This window comes from Motacilla alba, chromosome Z (assembly GCF_015832195.1).
Source record: "Motacilla alba alba isolate MOTALB_02 chromosome Z, Motacilla_alba_V1.0_pri, whole genome shotgun sequence".
In the NCBI taxonomy this organism is placed as follows: domain Eukaryota; kingdom Metazoa; phylum Chordata; class Aves; order Passeriformes; family Motacillidae; genus Motacilla; species Motacilla alba.
Genome location: NC_052046.1, coordinates 40,807,917 through 40,827,844, shown reverse-complemented (window position 1 = coordinate 40,827,844; position 19,928 = coordinate 40,807,917). Strand labels below are relative to the sequence as shown.

At 42.8% G+C, this 19,928-nt stretch overlaps 1 long non-coding RNA gene across 3 annotated transcripts in view; it reads left to right on the top strand.

The window, feature by feature from the left end:
* The window catches only part of LOC119695902, a 46,873-nt gene that overhangs the window by 942 nt on the left and 26,003 nt on the right, over positions 1-19,928 (top strand). For 2 of the 3 annotated variants that reach the window (XR_005255435.1, XR_005255437.1), the window contains exon 2: positions 12,796-13,062. This is a non-coding gene — a long non-coding RNA (uncharacterized LOC119695902). Of the gene's footprint in view, positions 1-2,514; positions 2,660-12,795; positions 13,063-19,928 lie in introns of all 3 variants that reach the window. The other variant, XR_005255436.1, reaches the window with a different exon arrangement.

Below are 19,928 nucleotides of genomic sequence, written 5' to 3'. Positions count from 1 at the left end.
CAAAACTGCCTTAAAGCAAAGCCAAGTTTGAGACCCTGTGTAAGGGTTTTAAGGGCAAAAGGACGTTATTGTTATGCAACCAAACTGGAATTAGGATTAAAAGGAAATCAGAATACATAAACAAAAGCAAATTCAGAGGCAAGGCGTTCAAATAAAATTGGCTGTGGGCCGCAACTGTCTATGCAAGTGTTAATTATTAAGTGAAACTGTTTTAGAAATATATACTAGAGATGTTTGGCTTTTTCTTTTTCTCAGAGGCAGTCTGACAGGGCAATCAAAGCAGTATGTTCTCCCCAGCTCTGCTTCTGACCAGAAGGAATCAAATACAATACTCCTAATTTTCATGGCCAAGAGAAGGTAATAAAACTAATAGTTTTGTAGTAGCAAGGAGTTACAAACTATCTCATACGCACTGCTCTGGTCATGCAATAATATTTGTGCTTAGTATTAAACACATGTGGCTTAATGCGTGCACATAAGATAATAATTATAATGGTATCTGTGTTTTAAACAGTTTTTCAGGTTCTGTATGCCAAGTAGTATCAAGTATTCCTTGGCTGCTGGTAGCCATATATTAGAAGGTAGGCTGTCATTAATTGTCAAGCACAGATGTGCATTATTTCATAGCCACAGAGACCATCATCACTGAGGAGCTGAACGCAAGGAGGCAGCTGAGCAATGCTTCACAATTCATCCCGCCCATGGAGGAGACAGTGAGCTGCAAGACAAGAATGTTTGCTGACTGTGCAAAACCTTTTTAAGTTAGCAGGGGGTGAGGGTCATCTGTAAAGAATTGTGGGTGATTAGGCAGTAAAGAAGTAGATTAAATACAGAGTAGATAAATGCAAGGTGATGTCATAACTTGTCATAACTTTACATAAAAGGTAGGAATACCTGAATTAGTGCTGCCACTCAGTAGTGAGACTTAAGTGTGTATGACCTGAGTGAACGCCATCTTTATGTTTGGAAAAGCAAGACACATTTCAAGGGAAGGGACAGAGAACAAAACCAGGAACACATTTGTGGCACTCCAGAAATCTGTGGTGAATTCGCACCATGAGTACTGTTCCCTGTTGCATTTCCTGCTTTTTAGAAAGAAAATGCTGGAAGTAGAAAAGAATAACAAGGATGCTCAGCTGTCTGACTTTGTGTCCCTTGAAAGGGACAATTGAGGTTTGGAGTTCTCACCAAAGAGGGAGAATGCATAAGGCCCGTCACATCCTATATAACTCGTAGAGGATGAATGCCAGCTGATTTTCTGAGTACAAACCATCCAATTTGCAGTAGCAGGAGCCCAAGTCTAAATAGGCAAGAGGAGATGGTTCTTCGTTCAGTGCCTTTCTGAATGGCATGCTGAGTACAGGCTGTTTCTCTAGGGTGCAGGGAAGATAGGCCAAGTATTTGGAAGAGGACTATGTTGAGAGTTAATGAATGAACACCCCCTCACGCTCAGGAAATTCCCTGAGCTGAAAGCAGTTGGTAGCTGTGGGAGTGTTGCAGAGGAGATATCATATATTTGCCTTGCTTTTCCTCTTCCTTTGACGTTTGCCTGTGGCCTGTGGTGGAAACAGGATGTTGGACTGAATGGGTTCTTCATCCGAGGCAGTACACCTCTTCCTCTGTATTCATGGAGGATCGCACTGAGCCACATGGTAGCGATAAGCCTGTGTTACGGGGTCTTTCCAACCAAATTCACTGTTCATCCAGGACCAGGAGTTACTTACAGAGCAGCTGCTGGGCGTGTATTTCTATTTTGCTTCATGATAAACTTCTTTCTCTGTGTCCTCAAAATCTTAGTAGCAATATGTATACAGCTGCATTGCAGTTGTATATCTACAGCCAAACCATCCTTTTGTCGTTCCTCGGTAGAAAATACTTGTTCCAGGAGAAACAGACCTAAGTCTTACTTTTTCGATGAGTTTGTCTTTTGAAGGAGCAGCTGTGGACAAAAATCTCTTTACTCCTCTCCCCTCCCCTCCCACCTATCCCTCTCCCTCTGTTTGATGGTTCATGTGGTAGCATCAATTTTAGCCACATTTGAATTCAGTAGCCAGAAACTGACTGGCCAATATACACAGGGTATTGGGCTGCTGCCTCCGAACATGACTAAGGCATTGGATTTTGTCCAGTGATTTCAAATGCTTTTTGAATGGGAGAGAACAGTTAAATTGCATCCTTAGAAACGTTGGGCAAAAAATACCATGCCCTTTGTGATTTTTTCCATCCTGTTTTAGCTTGATACACCTATTTCTTATGTTACCTCTAACAAATAAATAGAGAAATATTGGCTGCTTGGTGAAAAAGAAGCATGTGACCTGTGAAAAGCAAAGTGAACTTCTTAAAACCAGATAGTGTACCTGCTTGGATTTGTATGTTTTCTTTCTGAATTCATCTATGCCATAGCTCATAGATCAGGGATACACAGGGAATCATCCTGTTGGACAGAATGGGACATGCAGAGTAAATTAGGTTTGTCATCTCTCTGAGATTTTCTCCTTTGCTCACTACCTGTAGGAGAGGATTTTCATAGTAATGTGGCCTGTCTTCACGCTCCATTTATCATACTCCGATTGATGTATGCAATCTTGGTTGAACAGACAGGTAATGGAGTAAACATATAACGTGTTGAATGCCTAAGCAACACATCTGAAACAAACAGGTAAGCAAGAATCAAAGTGTGATGTTTAGAGACGAAAACTAGCATTGTTCTCTGACAGAAGATCTTAATGCAAGTTTGTTATCATTTTCTCATTACAGGAGATGACAGAATTTGAAATTGCAATGTAAATATATTTTATTTGCTAGCATTGTACGAGACTTTTCTCTTTTATTCCTGAATAGGACTTTATTATGCTGGCTTTTAATATCAATAGAAAATGTTCATTTCATATCTGTGAACAGGAAAGTGTTGATGGCCACATGATGAAAAAATGCTGTTTACTCTTTCAGAGATTGCTACAAAGCTGACTGGACACTTTTGCTATTGATTGGCAATCCAGAAAGAGAAATCCTCTTCCAGTATTTTACCAGGAAAAGCCATCTTTCTCTTCAATGCACATAAGGAGTGGGAAACCATAGCAAAACAGCAAACAAATTCTGTAACTGTGGTATGGCAGCCTTTGGTGATTCGATATCTGCAATACAAGGGACAAAAAAAACTGTAGGAAAACATGTACTTTTTCTGAAACTAAGACACTAGGATATTTTTCTTGCCCCACCAGTGGCTGGCAGAGAAGATTTTTTAGAAATGGGTTTGAGGACCTGTCTGAGCTGTCCTAAAGATGAGCTATTCAGGTTTTGGGGCCTTTTTCCCAAGTGTGCAAGGAATAGTCGCATATGATGTAAAAGGGATCTCTGTATTGATTTATTCTAGGGGATTTATTCTCCCTCCTAGGATTTCTATATTAATCCATGCAAGAACCTTTCCTGTAGCAACTTAGAAACCTCAAGAAACTTTACTGAATGCTTTTACACTTTTTTGTTCTATTAAGAGCATCTTCGGCATTTCTGAGACAGAAAATAGGTGCATCATCTACTATGATAGTCTCAAAGACATGAGCTTTAGTTGTGTTGATGGTGAAAGGCTGAGTGTTCTGGAGAGAAGTTCAAAATTCAGACCTTTCTGAAGTATTTAAGGAGATGGAGAATGTAAGTATTTAAAATTCTTCAAATTTCCACTTTATATTGTGCAGTGTATTATACTTTTTTTTTTTCCCAAGCCATGATATAAAGAGATTTTTTTACTATTGTTCCAAGTCAGCCTGACTTGTTCCTGTGTGCAGAGTACCTGGAATGGAAGACCATAAAACAGCTGACTAATTCTGCTGTAGCAAGAAAACCATGTCCCAGTTACCAGTGTTTAAGCAAGATGTGTCTCTTCTGGTCCTTGCAAATCTCTGCAAAACATTTTGGTGCCATTGTCCACAGGTTTGATCAGATCTCTCCCTCCAGTTTGTTTTCCCAATGTTAGCTGCAAACACATGATAAGTTAATCTCATGGTGCTGTCCATATATTCCTCCAGGCCCCAGTCCTGCTTTTCAGGACAGACACCACCAGGAGCTGTGAGCATTTCAGCTCATTGAAGCATGAGAGGAGAAGGATAATGTGGAATTGATCTTAGTGACTGGGCATTCTAGGTTCACACCAACCTACCTGTGAGAGAAATATGGAGCCAACACATGGCTTAAGCCCTCCTGGAGCGCAGGACCAGTGGGAGGTGCTTCTGAGGGACTGTGCCATCCACAGAATTTGAATCTTGAACATAATCTGAATGTATCTTCTCAACGTGATCAGAAAATAGTTTCTGATCAGGGTTTTGCAGCCTGGATTTCTTCAGTAGGCTGATTTTGTTGTCTTAGTTTTGATTGTTTCTTCCCCCCTCAGTGTGAAAACTTGGCTTTGCCTTGCCAGATAGAAGAGCAGTGACCATAGCAATTTCACATGTGATGTTAACTGATTTCTCTCTTGGTACAGGGAAGAATGGATTCCAAATGTTTTAATACCTATTCATGTGTTACTTCCACTTCATCCAAATGTTTCTGGCTAAGCTGTGCAAATCAAACTTTTTTTAGAATTTGTTCTTTTTGTAGCATAAATACACTGACCTTTTCCATTTACTGTTACCCTCTTTGTTATTTTCCTTGGAAGACCATGATATGCTTAAAGCATGGGAAGTCACTTGTTGACAAAAAATAAGAGAGGGGGGAAAAAAGAGGTTCTTCTCTTCCCGACTAGATCTGGAATCCAGTTAAGTGATTTTGGAATGTAGTTAATGATCTAGTGACATGACACTTCTGTTGCCAGAGACTGCACTTTCTTGATTTTTGCTCAGTGAGAGTTTTCTTTGCAGCAGTGGTCACAGTTTCCAGTTTTCAGCATCCTCTTTGAATTTGGAGGCAATGAAATTCTTCACTGCTGAGTGAAGAATCCTCACCTGTCTAGGAAAGCATCATGTCTAGCACCTGACTATTACCTGACTGAAGACCTGACACACTGCTGCCAGCCACTGCAACTGATGTACCACTGGAACAGTCCCATGCCAGGAGGGATGTGTTACTTGTTCATTGAGTCTGCTGGTGCGCTAGGTCTCTCTGTGGTGTGTCAGCCTGGGTAAACTCAACTGGCTTGGATTTTAATCTGTCAAGGTTGGGATCTTCCTCAAGTCCCATTTTTTAACTTCTTGTTTTACTGGTTTTGAGGGTGCATTTTTTCTTCTAAATGTTGCACATTTTCCTAGTTTATGTTTGAGATACTTTTATTAGTTTCAACTTTTTTTTTGTTCCTTATTTTTTCTGAGAAAGCAAGAAAAGAAGAGTTGATGAAGTCTCAGCAACATTTCACAGATTCATTAACTTTTACCTTGGTATCTACCAAAATCTGAAAGTGCCTCTACAAATCACCCCAAACATCCATGGTCTTGGACTGTTTGTCTGTGCTAGCCACCCTGTCTCTTCTCTGAGCAATGCAATTTCTTACAGTACATTCAAAAGTATTGGGATGGGCAATCCCAATGCCTGTATTTTCTGAGTGCGTGCCTTGTGGTGTCCATAGAAATGGTCTTCTTGGAAGAAAATGGAATATTTTAGTGCTGTGTAGCACAACCTCTCTTTCTTCTATAATACTTTGATAGTTTGAATACTTTTCTTGTTTGTTTCATCATTCCATCAATTGACTTCATACTGTGAAACTTGCTTCCTTGCTCTTTCTTACTTTCCCCTAAGTGACTGCTCAGAACTGCACACTGCAGTAATCTCCTATTACAACATAAAATTGTCTTAACTGAGGCAGAATCCTGGTTGCAGATTTCCTCATATAGCACATCAGTTCTCTTGACTCATACGTTTATGTGGCAAATCCCTGAGGACTGACTCAGTAAATAGCATGGTGTCATGGTAGCAGGTAGCAAGAACTTTAATTACTAACTTAATCATGCAGCATAATGATTAAACGAAGACCACTACAGTGCTAATATTATACAGCAAATTCTTGAGGTGTAGTTCATGTCTAGGGGGTGTGCTTGGAAAGTAAATGCAGATGCAGCATGCTTGCTGGCTACTGGGGATTCAAGATACTCTTCCTAATCTGCTTCCGTAAAGACTATTTCCATCTGTCCCTTACCTTTGACAGTTTCTTATGTCACAGCTTTCATGTAGTCTAACCAAAGCTAACTTGATTGGAGATGCTATAATATGCTCAATTATTCCTACCTAGTACTTCCATTCTGACTGTGTTTTATGTTTAATGACAATCAGACATTAATTTCTGTATTAGAGTAAATTCCATACTTAGGCATCTTGAGAAAAGTTATGATTAAATGGAAAGTCTACACGTTCCATGATTGCTTCAGAGAACTGGAAGAATTCCGTAAAGATCAATTAATTATGACTCACTTCTACAGTAGCCACACTGCTTTCTTCTCAACAGATTGTCTTCATGCAGCTGTACGTTAATTCCATCCTCTGTTACAGTTTTTGCTAAGTTCTCTGGAAGAATGGAGACCAAACTTACTGCTTTATCATTTTTTGTATCCTTTCTGAGAGTTTCCTTGCCAATTTTGAAAATCGCAAATAAAGGAATTACTGTGCTCTAAGCTGCATGAAATGTTAAAATATTTTTATGAAAAAGCATACAACTTCTGGTGAATAAGCAAGATAAAACCTTGCAGTTGCGTGTCTTGGGCGGATATAGAACAAATAATGTACAGCACATTCATGTGCATATTTTAATAAACTTTCTGGGTACTGCATTGGCACGAGAGAGCAGATACATTAACGGCTTGCCATACAATATTTAATTAACATCCGTAATAATGACCACAAGAGGGTGCTCTTAATTACTGTTCCGTGAATGCTGTTGGACTTCAATTCTCAGAGCCAACGGGACAATTGATTTTAACACTTAAAAAATTAAAGTGAATTAGTCATAAGTGGAATCTACCTAAGTTATTTGAAGCCAGCCATAATGCTTGGTCATATAATCCCCACCCAAATACACTTTCCTCTAACTTGAAGCTAAACCAGACAAGATCTTAAGCTTCCCTTTGATGTGTGGTTTTTTGCATTAACACAGCTGTAAGAATAGCGAGAATTGTTTACTTTAGTTACAACTCTTACACCTACAAAGTATATAGTAAAAAGTTTTGTGTTTGATACAAAAGTCAGTTTCCAATGAAAAGACATGTTCGTGATGTCCAGTTATTTCCCAAAAAAAGCAAAGGAATTTTCGTGTTTGGTATTGCAAGTAGTTCACCCTGATTTGTACACTGAACCACCTACTGAAAAGGGCTTGATTTGGCTTTACATCTTGTTAGTAATTTAATCATTAAAGGTGGACAATTAACTTGCTGCTCCGTCTTGAAAGACACCTCGTTTTCCACTCCCAGAATATATAATTTTTTTTGTGAGCTTTATGCATCTGTTTCTGTGTGTGGGAAATGAGAGCGTATTCATCTCAATTTTAAAATGCCACTTAAATTCCTGACAGAGAGTGGATGCGATGTTAGAGTGCCACTTCCGATGAAGTGGCGCTTCCCACTTGACGGCCAGTTAGTGGAGTACTTGTGTTAAACATCATTCAATACACAGGTAAGCGCTGCGTTTCAAATGCGGCCATCAGACTGCTGTATTTAAGCACATATCACTAATCTTTTGTGGCAGTTTGTGCTGAAACTATAACAACTTCCAAGCAGACCACCCACCTTGCAGTGCAGGAATGCATTTTGCACAATTGACAGACCTTTAGGTTGTTTCCTTTCTCTCTCTCTTTTTTTTTTTTTTCCTTTTTAAAACCTGTTCCTCTGAATCTGCCGTTCAAAGAACAATAGATTCAAATAATGGCAGCAACGTTGAGTTTTCTGTGTGTTCATGCTGCTGACAAAAGATCAAGACTAAAAGAAGAGATTTTTTTGCCTCTGTAGAAGTTGAAACTGATGAGGGTTACTCCCGCTGTAAGTCACACTGTGCAGTTTTGAATAGAACAGACAGCTTCTGGCCGGTTCTTTCCTCTATTTCTACAAAACTGAAAGGAGGCAGCCCTGAGAGAACAGCAACTGAGGGGAAAGCTGCTACACTGCTGAATTAACCCAAACCACAGCTATGTCACTCTGGAGTCAGAAGTCCATGGCTTCTCTGCGCTTTAGAACTGCCACCCAGCATGGCAATGCACTGCAGGCTCTGTCCCATCCTTACCAGGGGGCTTCCAGCAGCATCGGGGTACCTGGGCTGGGACCTATGCTGTGCCTATGGCTGTGGCTGGGCTAGGAATAGTCAGCACAGAGTCACTCTGCCTCATTAGAGATGGCTCTGCTGATGCGATGCTACTCCAAAATGTCCATTAATTCATCCAGATCAGTACTTTATGTCTATTTTTGCTCTTGTTTGTTGAAGCATGTTTCCCAGACCTTCCTACTGACATTTAAAAAGGTGGGCAAACAGATGAGCAAAATACATCCTTTCTGTGCGCGCCACAGGGCAAACAGTGTAATCTTTCTGTAAAAAAAACTTTGTAAGGTGTATCCTTCTGTAACTTTAGCAGCACAGAAGACTTGCAGAAGTCATGGGCACATAATTCGGTGTTCCCCAGCTGCCAGTGATATCTCTTCCGCGACCTCTGTGTTGGGAGTGTCTGACACCACCAGTGAAGACAAGTGCTGGCAAGATGGTATAAGACCACACAAAAGATTAGGGACACAGTTCTAGTAAAAATCTCTGGATGCCTGACAGAAGCAAGGAACCAATCAGTTAAACAGAGCCTCAACTGAGTGTCCTCCTGCTGGCTCACAGGACCCTAAAGCACTTGAAATCCTTACACTGAAATCACAGAACCACAGAATGAGTCAGGTTGCAAGGGAGCAATTTTGACTGATCCAACATCCCTGCTCAGGCAGGGTCATCCCAGAATACATGGCACAGGAATTGCATCTACACAGTTCTTGAGTATCTCTAGTGAGGGAGACACCACAACCTTCTATCATCTTCTATAGAAAGTGGCTTCATGGTGGATTGTCATGCATATTTTGTCTCTCTTCATGCAGCACCTCAGTTGATTAGCAGTGTGTTGTCCAGCTTATTAGGAGACATAGACAACCACCAGGATGAGTTTAATGTAAGTTTAAAGTGTAGCTAGCCTTTCTTAAATTTTGGAGACCTCAGTATATGGAGAACTGTTCCTGTAGAACCAGGATCCCTGATCAAGTCTCCCTTTCCCATGCAGAAATATTGTGCAGGCCAAAAACCAGAATTTGGGCTGTTTTTTCCAGGATTTGTGAGTGTCTGGTAGACTGCTGGAAGAGTAATGCTGTGTAATGCACCAATAATCTCTGAAGGTGTGGTCAATATGCATGTGTCCTGAAAGGCAACCATGATGTGTGCAGACCTATTTTTTTCTTGGACAACCAGTGAATCCAAAACGACTGAGAAGGGGCAAAACCTTGGTTCATGATTCCTGTGGGTCAGCTGCTTTTGCTCAGACAGTCCTGTGTGTTCTTGACACACATGTAAAATCTTCCTGTATCTGCTCAGTAAACCCAGGGTGTGTGTGTAGTGCTCACTGTGGAACTGTTGCAACACGAATGCGTTGAGACGTCATCTGGTAGAAATACGGAAGCCATATAAAAAAGTGTTAGTGTTTATTATGTTATTATTATTACTCCCAACTGAGAGTCTGATTGAGGATGAAAAAATCCTGTGTCAGATTTCTGCTTGAGGCATTTTGTCTCCAGCCGCAACCATGTTAAGAATCTTCCACAAGATAACAACATTTGACCACCATTGTGAGGCTGCAGTCTACACATTGCTAGATCAGTTTGAATTACTTCGGGGCCCTCCAGCTGCACAGGAAGAGCAAGTGATTTGAGTTTCTTTATTGCAAAAGGACACAGCAAATGTATCTTAGTGTGCCTGCTTGAGTAGTTAGATCTGGGTCATCTCAGTACATTCATTGCTAAAAAATTGGGAATTTGTTTAGTAAATACCTGAGATGCGCCAGAAACTGGGGAAATAAGAAACACAGAAAAGGATGGGCATGCTTTGAATTGCCTTCATGCTTACAGTTTTCATTTGGTGAAGAAGCACATGGATTGCATCTCCACATTCCTCAAAGCCCTGTCAGAGGTCTGTTCTACTTCCTAAGGTTTACTGGTAGTGACGGAAGATGCTGTTCAGAACTTGCCAGTGTTGCAATAATTTACACTTCCTTTCCCTTCCACCAAGAACCGCAAATTAAAAGACAGAAGGGGGAGAAAGAGAGATGAAAAAGTAATATTGTTGTTATTACTGAGAAGGTGGAGGAGATTTTATGAAGGGATTCAGCTAAGCTGCAGATCTGAGTCTCATGAGCATACCATACCTCTTTTGTTAGCTCCAACAAGTGTCTCTCTTAAAGTGATTGATTTGCTCACTTCTTGCAGCCATGCAAAAATCCAGGCTTCTCATCAAAGCTGGTCTTTTAAACTGTCCATGGGATTGTTACATAGAGTCCATGGGAGACAGCTACAAATTATTTGGATTTGTGTCTTAGGAAGGGCTGAATCTCAGGAGTTGCCTGTTTTTCTCCCTTTGGTAAACTGAGCCACTTTTACACTGGCCACCTGATTCCATGTAGGACAACAGGCAATTTGCCAAATCTGGGCCACAGTTCCACAGGGCAGTTGAAATGGTGCTGTACAGTCTGGTGTACCTGTACCTGGCATAGTGAGTCACTGAGCTGGGGAGAGCTGGTAGTGATGCTTTTGTTTAATTAGACACAAGAGAGATGGCTTCTGTTTTCTTTAAAGCTTTAAAGTATTCTCCAGAGGCCATCACATGAAGGCTGCTACATGCAGTATTCCAAGGATGATTTTCGGTGGTTTCCTGCCCTTACCATGGACAAGGCAACACCTGTGACATTTGTGGGAATCACTACTACACACAATTCTTCAATGAGACAGTCAGAAAAGTGTCTGAGGGTGCTTCAGCATATGTGCCAGGTTCAGCTGCTCCCTTGTGCAGATCCTTTCCCATACCGCAGGGCAGGCAGCAGCGCAGGGGTGCTGTGTGAGTTACGGAGGTGATGGCCGAGCACTGAACCACCCATGAAGTCTGTGAGTTGCAGTCACGATCACACATGGAAGCTGTTGCTCCCCTGTCAATAAATAGCACTTATGTTTTTGATTAAGCATGGATGATCAATTCAGTCTTGCAAGGCTGGTCATGCTGGATGGAATATGGTTCCCAAAATCTGAGAGATTTGTGTCAGACATCTTCTGGAGGTGTTCAATACAAGCCTAAGTGCCCAGCAGGGCTCACTACAGTGCTTACACTAGGTCAGGAAGCTCAGGCCCTCATCTGCTTGGGTGCTTGGTACTTTCAAGGACAGGGATTCCCACCACCTTTCTGCAGCTTGTCCCAGGACTGTACTGCTCTCAAGGAAAGTTTTCTTCTCACATCCAAACCCTTTTGCAACTTGTGTCCCTTCTGCAGGGCCTTCTATGCTGTGACTCGTCACCACGGAAGAGTCTGGATTTCCCTTCCCTGTAATGTCCTACAGGCAGTGGAAGGCTGTAGCTAGGCCCCTCCTCAGATATCTCCTTCCATGCTAAGCACAATATGTTTTGCAGAATGGACTGAGCCAAGAACATCTCTTTAACACAATCAAGAGTAAATTAGCCTCCAGTCAGGAGCTGTCATCAGATAATGTGAAGGCAGGGCACATTTTCCTTAGAAGGCACAAAGTAATGTGCTTATTGGAAGTTACCATTGCCAGTTTTCATTGACAGCAGTAATTTAATAATGCACAGGGATAAAGTGGGGCAACAAGAATAAAGAGGAAACAAATGAAACTAGCAGACTAGCTATATACACAGTCCAGCTGAGTGTAATTCTCAGTGAATGGTTCACCGTGGCTGGCTGCCCTAGGAGAGGGTCTCATGCTCTTCCTTAGTGTTTCTGGATCCTACTTATCACAGCAATATTTGCTTTGGTGGATTTTGTCTTTTCCTGTTATTTTGTCCATCTCTTTCTGTGAATTTATCTTGTGGGTTTTAAATCCAGGCAAGACCACTGGGTCTACAATAACTAGCAATAATGGGTAACACAGCTGGATTGTGTGTGGTAAGAAGAAATTAATCCTCTGGCTGAATGTGAAGCTGCTGTCTGCTGGTTTAATTTGTTGCCTCTTTATTCTTGTACTGAGACACACGAGTACTTATTGCCTGTTGACCTTCTCCTTGCCTCTCAGTGCTGAGGGGATCTTCTTTCATGCTAGTTGTCTCTTTTCTAGACCAGCGTGTATTGAGATAGTTGGCTATTTCTTACTTTTCATTATCCTCCCAACATATTTCTGTCCTTTTCCAGTTCTTCTATCTCCTTTCTGAGCCAGGGAGATAAAGGTTAAATATTACTCCATTGGCATTGTGAGAGGCATGTGAAAGAGGAGATTTAAAAGTGTGTTTGGATACATTTAGCAAAGAGGAGAGAACTGGATGTTTGCTGATTGTTTATGTAATGTTTTTTTCTGTGTGTCTGAGGGCTTCTCAGTGATGTAGACAAAAATGATGACCTGGAAAAGACTTGACCAGCACCACTGCCAGCTTTTCCTTTGGCCATGGTCCAGGCCATGGTCCTTTAGGCATCTTCAGTGAAGGTGCCAGTGATGTTGTGACCATTTACATGTTGCCTGATTTTCTGCCTGCCAAGATGCACTTGGAAACAGACACAGTCCCTCCCCCTGCCCCAAGGAGGAGAATTGTATTATGAGAGCACTTTTGAAGAAAAACTGCACCTTTTATTTAATTTCCCTCTTTTCTTTCCTGCCTACAGTGGTCAAGAGGTACTGCTGAAGGTGGCTTCTGAAAACTCACTCATTTGCCACTGGGAAGGGAGATGATTCAGAGCGTTTCAGTGGTGGTCTCTAAGGCAGGGGCACCTATGAGAGCTACTCTACAAGTTGGACTAGGAAGACTGAAAAGTAGAAGAGGCCCCTTAGAGGTAATGTGACCCATGAAGTGAAGGCTGCTACAGAAACATCTGGCAGGAGAAGAGAGTTCTTGCAGCAGCTTGCAATGGACCCTGGAGGCCCCACAGCAGGTAACAAACACTGGAGTCATTCCCCCTGCAAGCAGTTTCATGTGTGAGGGTCACAGCAGAATCCTCCAGCCCTGAAAGCAATTCAGGTCAAGGTAATACCACAGTTATTAAAGCAGGTGAATCTGTCAGTTTCACTGTTAGAAAATGGCTTCTCAGACATCCCTGAAAGAAACGGAGCTATTTTATTTTCTGAGTGGCCTTCTGCAAAGGAAATCGCTGAGGGGGAACACAGTGTTTGGTGAAAAGAGTGTTAAAATTCAGCTCAGGCTGAAAAGCACTCCGCTTTTAGATGGGTGAAGGCTGGCAGTATTTTCTATCTGCTTTCAGCATTTCATAAATATTTGTAAATACACAGTTTTGGACTTGGCCTAGGAATCAGCCCCCATTTTTGCTGGCACAGCCCAGAATTCAGAAGCTTATTGTGTGAGGCTTGTGGCGCTCAAGGCAAGAGCTGCTCTTTGTGCTGACATGTCTGTCCTAAAGTAAGCCATGGGCACTCATGGGGGCAGGAGGAGAACAGATGAAGCAGTAGTCTATTATTTTCTACTAGGAATGTTATGCTAGTAAGATGTCCCGTCCTTTTTACAGAATTATCCTCTCTTGGTGTTAGAATAATTTCTCCTTCAAAGTCATAAAATACTGCTGGCAAGGAAAAACTCTGCTTTAAGTATAGCCCAGAAAGCAGCAAAGGGAAAATTTTTATGTAAACCATTTTCTCTAACCATTTTCTCCTGAGTCTTTGCCCAGGAGCTACCTCCACAATTCAAGGTACAGCCATTATGGTACACATACCATATGTATGTGTACTTTAGGTACACATACAACAATAGGGCAGCTCTGCAGTGAGATAAGATATGCATAACCTTTGATAAGAGAAGATTTGCAGGTATGCTGCTTTGGCCTTAAATTCCCAGTACCTGTCCTTTCCCATCCCCCAGTTTTGCTTCATGACCCAAAACTCCACCTAAATACGAGCTCTGTGCTTTCCTTTAACTTCCCCCCCCACCCCCCCACCCGCAGGGGATCCTCTACATATGAGAGTTTCTTCCGGTGGCTACATATCAAAGGAAGTGTTTTAACAAACACAAAGGACAGAGGTTTTGTGCTCCCTTGTTATTCCTTGCAGCAAATGCATGACTGCTGGGGGGGATCAAGTTGTTTTCTTGATCAAGGAGTCATTGGAGATTAACCTTCTCTTAAGTCCTGGCAGGACAAAGCCGCTTCTCCTGGCAGCACTTGAAACACATGCCATGAGATGGAAAACTGGGGTAGGTGGCACCCAGACTCTCAGGGCTGTAGGAAAGCTGACTGGTGCAGGGAGACACTATTCATGCAACCTCTGCAACTGCGTGAGTATCTATCTATCTGAGCATTGTGGTAGTAGCTGTGCCACCTCTTTTCAGTCTGTGGAGATTGCTGGGGTGGAGGAAGGGACAATCAGCCCCACTTTGCCGGCTATGGGTGTTTTACAGTGTGGCAGGACCTGGGTTCTTGCCTGACTATATCATCACCATTGCTTCTGTGTGGTGTCCCTCCCTGTGCTTGCCACTGCTTTGGCTCAGACACTCCCAAACAATACCCAGGCCTGGGAGCACCTTTGGGAAACTCCTGGAACAATTCTCAACTATATCCCTTCAAAGTCAGACCCATTTCAAGCACACATAAGGTCCCAATCACACAGGTGTCCCACCAGACTACCTGGATTCCTAGCCCTTGGGCACTGCCCTTCCTTCCAGTGCCTGAACCCTGCCCCTAAGTAGCAGGGCTGTCAAAACATGTGGTGTGAGTGTCTATACATATTCAGGTGAGAGGTTGTTAGGAGGGGTACCCCGAAGCCAGCATCACACAGAAGCCAGGACATGTTCCTGCCAGGCTGTGGGGAACAGACCTACACCAGTGTGTTGGTAACACTGGAACAGCATGGCCTGCTGGGGCGCATCTTCCAGGGCTACATCCTGGAGCTGGCTGACAGTCTCTACCCCTGCCAGCTCCCAGTCTGCTCTGCATCACAGGGGCTTTAGCCACCAAAGGGAAAGAAGACTGAAGGCTTCATGCCCTTGCCCAGGTAAGGACAGCTGTGGTGCCTTCTGTAGATGTAAGACTTGCCATGCAAACGATCCAGCTCCCAGACAGCTTCAGCTCTTCTGCTGTGTAGCCCAGCTCTTGGGAATATGCAGGAAATCTAAGAATAAGTTATTGATCGTGAAAACAGGCCAGTCTGTTGGTGGCCCCAAAAACCCTTTAGATTTAAGGAATGGCACTGTGCAGGACTGATCCCTGGTGAACTGCTTGGGAAGGCACAGATCCTCTTTGGCTGTGTACGGCAAAGAGAATGGAGCTGGAAACTAAAGAGAAAGGGAATTTGGGTCAGCAAGGAAAATAAATGGCAAAGGAGGGTTGTTTATTCTTTGATATTCTGCTCTTTGCTCCTGGTGAGGAAAACGTTCATGAGAGTCCTTCTGCCACACTGGTGCAGCCCAGTCTTCATCACAGCATCCGTGAAGGAGGAGCAGACAGTTCCCAACCTGTCTGGTTGCTGCTGTGGGCACGGTTTGTATTTGCTTCATTTTTGCCTGTCTTATTGTTTCATGGTTCATTTGGCTGGACTCTTCATATGAAATAACATGTTAGACAGGCTCTGTACTGGGAGTATTGTGGGAAGGCAGTAGCTGTCTGTGGAAGGGGTGGGCAAAGGGATTCTGCTTTCAGCATCCATACTGACTGCCTGTGAAGCAATTGTGCATGTTTGCCTTGTCAAACCATTTACAGTATAATAATAATAATGTTTCACATCAAAGAAACACACCTATGAAACCAAATCTTTCTGGCCAGTGGCTCTGCCCACTACCACACTGGTAGTGTCCTACCAGTTTATATTCCAACTCTTTGCTTTGTGTTAAACAAGGGAGAGTGAGACTAGCATGTGCCTGATGTTTTAGTTGAAAAAATTTAGTTACAAATGAGTGGAAGGGATATTTCCCTTCCAACCTGTCCTAGTTTAGGGCAAATTTGGGAGAAAATCTGCAAAAGGAGGCCCCTCCAGAAAGCAAACCCACACAGCCCCTCCCTCCAACCGGTTTGGGAAGGATTCCTCGGAGAGAAGTGGAAAGAACCTGTTTATTTAACAGGCACAGCACCCCCCAGCACACAGAATGAACAATACCAGATGATAACACTCCTTCACCACTCTGAAAGGGATGACAAATTCAGAAAGTCTCTCTTGGGGGGTGGTTGCTCTGTTGTCAGTCCCTCCGGCGCTGGAGATGGCTGCTACAAGCCACGAGGTGCAAGCTCTCGGTGTTTCCAGGTCCCAGTCCAGAGCAGGTTCAAGAAGTTCCAAAAAGGGGAGGAAAAAAAAAAGGAAAAAAAAAAAGAAAAAAAAGGAAAAAAGGAAAAAAAACAGTCCAGGGAAAAAAAAATGGACTGCTTAGCTAAACTAGCTAATGAGCAGAAGCAGAAGCAAAAGCAAGAGCGAAGCAGGAGCAAGCAGAAGCCAGAGCAAGAGCAAAGCAAAAAAAGCCCAGCAAAAAGCAAAAGCCGCACTATGTACTCCCTGTCTCTGTGTCCCGCCAGCCGTGGGGGAGCGGGCTGATAACAAAACCCAAAACAAAACATTCACTCTTCAGAGCCAGTCTTGAAGGCACAGAACATAATATCCAGCATAAACAGAACACAAAAATGGGGATACAAGCATCATAACGTCACCCTAGGACACAACCTTTCATTTTTGGTTCCCTTTCAGCTGTGCTGTTAAGTGGGTTAACACATATAACAAACCAAAAGATGAGTGTCTTCTTTTTGAAGAGAGCACAGGCAGGTGGCTCAGCTGCAACAGGGCAATGAAATGGGTGAGTGGGGTTGAAGGAAGGGAAAGGGTAAGGCCTTTGTGGAGGTGTGGACCAAGAGATAAAGCAGAGATAAGGTCTCTGCAACTTTCCTCTCCCGGACACTGTTACTCCCTGGGCAGCCCAGTGGCTCCAAAGGCCAGGTTCATCAACAGTCCCCTCAAAGTGAGGGGACTGTAGAGGGGCCAGGGGAGAATGGCTGTGCCCCACACCACTGTGGTGCATCTCCGTCCTGCCCTACTACTAAACATCTGGGACAGGGGACACTGGGGTGGGAGGCAGCGTCAGGGTCTGCATGACTGTCTTGGCTGAGCCTGCTGCCAGGGAGGATCAGGACAGGCTCTCCTGGATGTGATGGCAGACCAAGATACAAAGGGCCAGCGCAGAAAAAGTAGGGACTGGAGCTAGCAAAAGAAAAGCAGAGGGCAAACAACTTGGGTTTTATTAGTGCCGCCAGTGGAAAAAGTGGGCTGGGGTCTTTTAAACTTGTATCTTATGTCCTAAATGTCAGTAAGTTCTGGCTCTAAAAGCCTCACAGGAGACTGGTAGTGGCTGAGTGAGAGGATGCTCAGACCCCTGCCGAGTTCACAGACATGCAAAATAGGCCCTCTTTCAATTACTCCAAAGGCTATGAAGCTCAGAAATGCTTTGTCCCCAAATCAAACAATTGTAAAATCCACACCTGAGGGTCATAAAAAGAGTGGAAAAAATTAGATGAGAAGAGGATCATAATGAGGTCCCCAGTCCCACCCCCTGATCAAACCTCACTAAAGTCAGGTTGCCTAGTCAACTCTAGAACATCTCCCAGGACAGAGGTCCCATCACCTCTTATCTGGGCCTCGTCTGCATCAATGATGCAAAGAATTTTTTGCTTATATCCACCTAGAATTTCCCCTCTTGCATCCCATGCCTGTTGTTTCACCATCTCCTCATGTGCCTCAGAGAACAGGTGCCTCTTGCTCAAGTAAGCAATTGCTGACTAAAAACTGTAACCCACTGTAGCCTTTTCCTCAGGCTGAAGATCAGTTTCCTCCACTTCTTTCCACAGTGTCCTGTACTCCCATCCCTGGGGCATCTGTGTGATCCTGTGTTTGAACTCCTCAGTTTATCAATACCTCCCCATTTCTTGAGGAACCCAAAACTTTTCTTTGAAATTCCAGATGTGCTGAGCAGAGGGGCACAGCCCCTCTCTGCAGGGTTTGGGTATGCTTTGTGCTAGGCAGTCTTTAAGGTGTGTGCTGATGTTGTCTTTTGCTGCTGCGTCTGGGAGCTGTGCGGGAAGTGATGGCACATGTTCACAGTGCATGCCTTCTGCTGCTGAAAGCTGTCTAGGGCACACAGGAACACTGGAGTATGCTCCTATGCGGTGACAGGACACTGGCTCAGAGCTCTTGTTGTTTACTGTATGAATTTTGAGAGTTCCCTGCAAACCTTTAGCTGCACAGGGCTATATTTCTTGCCCAATTCATATATTCTGTCTTACACTCATACGTGAACTAATACTGTTTTTTAGAAATCCTCTGTGGAAGTACAATATGCCCAACATACTGCCATCGTCTCTGTGTTTAGAAACATTTTTAAAGACTTAGTATTATTTGATATTTAAATTGTTTCAGTCTATGTTTTTGTATTTGCTAACTGGCACTTATTTACAGAACAGAACACAAGTACTTTTGACAAGCAGATTTAGTGACTGGTTTCAGAAAGATGGGACAGGGCTTGCCTTACAGACATTTTTAGACCTGTTTAGGAAAGATTGTGGGGAACAAATAGCTGCACCTACATTTTTCTGTTTCCCACTGGTTTTATTTGCAGTTAAATTTGTTTAATAGCCACAGAAGCACAGTGGAGTCTGCTCCCAGCTTTCAGTTGGTCTTCCTTAGAGAAATACAGCTTGAGGCTGCGTGAGGAGCAGCAGGAGCAGTGGTGTAGTCAGCCCTCTGTTAAAACAACAGGTGCTGTACTAGAGTCAGGGATTTTGCTTATGGCACAGGTTTTACACCAGCATAGGTGCCTCTTCAACCTATGTGCAGGAAAGATGTTTTTTCTGCTTCATTCCATTGTGACAGCCAGGTTGTTGGAGGAGGTCAAAAGAGCCTTCAGATGGGACACTTGCCTTCTTATACAGCTTTCAGTTCACCTGAAATATATACATATATATACATATATATATACACATACATATATATACACACACACACACACACACACACACACACACACATATATATATATATATATATATATATATATATATATATATATATATTTCAGTTCACCTGTTGCCTGTTTATGCAGCAGTATCAGGCAAGGAAGAGACAAGGTTCCAGAAGGCTTATCTGTCTCTGAGAAGCGAGATCTTCTTACCATGAGTAAAATAAAAAATAAACCCAAAAAGGATCAAGTCCCTTGCTTCTCTCCATCTACCATAAGATATTTTTTTAATGCAGAAAATAATTTCTTTTCTAACAGAAGTAATGAAGAGATTCGACTCATCACTCTAAAACCAGAAAGTGCTCCTGTAAGCTGCTAGCTGACTAAATTCTGTACACTGCAAAGCAAGTTTGCATTTCTCCAGAGGTGATTGGAAGTTATCTTGCTGAGTTCTTTAGTATTAAAGTTGATGCATCTTTTCTTGCATCCAAGTTTTTTTTTCAGGATTGCACAAAGAAGGCAAAGTTTAAGAGCAGCTTTATTTTAACCATTTGGAAATCAATGACTTCTTGGTTATTTTCAAGCTTTTGAGTAGTCAGAATAGCAGATCACTCATCAAGTCTCATTAAATAGATTTTCAGGAATGGCTGAAATCTCAGGACCTTATCTATTGAGGATGTGTAACAAGTTGATTCTTTTGCTTCCTTGTTCTTTGGCAGTGCCTTATATCTCTGAATGCCAGGAACACATCAGATGCCTTGAAGATGGTCATGTCAAGCTGTGTTTGTGTGTTTGGGATAGTTCATTCTTGTATAAGCAGGCTTCACAAATAAAGCAAAGGCATCTAGGGTGAACTCCACAAAAATG